The sequence below is a fragment of the Rutidosis leptorrhynchoides genome, chromosome 8 (genome assembly GCF_046630445.1).
Source record: "Rutidosis leptorrhynchoides isolate AG116_Rl617_1_P2 chromosome 8, CSIRO_AGI_Rlap_v1, whole genome shotgun sequence".
Taxonomy (NCBI): Eukaryota; Viridiplantae; Streptophyta; class Magnoliopsida; order Asterales; family Asteraceae; genus Rutidosis; species Rutidosis leptorrhynchoides.
In genome coordinates, this window is record NC_092340.1 from 352,586,697 (window position 1) to 352,588,396 (window position 1,700).

Consider the following 1,700-nt stretch of genomic DNA (forward strand, 5'->3'; position numbering starts at 1 on the left):
CTTCCGTGATAATGAAGCAACAATTGCCATATCAGAAAATCCTGTTCAGCATGACCGTACCAAATATGTGGAAATAGATCGACATTTTATCCGAGAAAAACTAGATGATGAAATTATTTCCCTTTCATCTATCAGATCAGAAGATCAACTAGCTGATATTCTCACCAAGTCAGTCAACGGGAGATTATTCAGTGAAATTCTGGGCAAGTTAAATATTGGAAACCTCATTATTCAACTTGAGGAGAGTGTTAGAATACTGCAAATAACAAATCTTCAAAGTCAAATAATCATATTTGATTATTTGACTTCTTGGGATTAGATTGTAACTTCATCACTTCCCATTTTGGATATATCACAATTGTCAACACTCAACAATCTGTCAAAGTAACGGGTCAAGACTGCACACAACTTGCAGTATTTCCACATATGTAGATGGGGGTTTCAAAAGCGAAATTGGAGCCTTCCCATTTAGGAATTAGCTGTTATTCAAATTGTGTATATAACACTTGTGAAAATGTAACCAAAACCAATTCAATTTATATTAAACCCTCTCAAAAATTCAATACAAAGATCTGTAACTTACATTTATCAAATTATCAGCGTATTTTTTTTCTATGACAGAAATAAGTAAGCTTATATAAAAGCGAAAAACATTATAGAAAAGAAAACGTCTTCAAACAAGGGTACAAGAGCGAAACTGGTGAGGCTCGAACCTAAAAAGCGGTTATACAAAATTAACTATCTATAACTGAGCCTCACCTAAAGCCGAATGGGAAGAAACGAACTAAGAAACTAACAGTAAACAACTCCTAAGATGACCATCCGACCTGCTAAACAACCTCAAAAAAACAAAGAACGCTTAATCAAAAGCTAAATAAATTATGGAAGAGCCACATTTGAAGACGATGGAGCATGCCCGTTAAATTTAGCATGGTTCGAGAAATGAACATCACCTTGCGGATCTTGAAGAGCATCACGTGACGAACAATCAACGGCACGAGCACCTTCATGATCATTAGCACGAGGGCAGAAAAGCTCAACAAGGTCAGCTTTTTTTTTTTCTTTTGAACTCTTTTCGATGGCCCCAAAATACACTCAAAAGCAACATTGTGGTCGCGAGCGAATCTTCGCGCTCTAAGACACATTAACTCAGAGCACATACACAACAAAAGTCCATTTCCACATTCCTTCCATGAGTAGAATCATGGCAGCAGCGGTAGTCTCGAAATCATTCGCCTTCTTTTTACTATTCACTTCAACCTCTTCCGCATTTTCCAGAATTGCAACTTCAACGACTACCGCCTTGTGCTTATTATCCATATTTTTTATAAGAATGGAGTCAAAACCATTTGACCCCAAAATAGAAGAGGCACCTCCAGAAGTTAAATTTGACTTGTGTAACACATCACCAGGACTCGGAACAGAAGCAGGGGCAGTGGCAACAAAAGAAGTTGAACCCTCATCCAGTTCATTTAAACCAACATCCGCTTCCCCGAGCCTTACTGTGATCTAAAACTTCACCACCATATACAGTGCCATTCATTGAAGCATTTACAGTGTGTATTGTAGTCATAGCAATTTTTTCTCAAACAGTAATCACATTACATTTACATATATGTTGGTAAAAGAGTTGATTAATAATAGGAAAATATATAACAAAAAAAAAAACCAACATTATTCAAAATTAATAGATACATCAG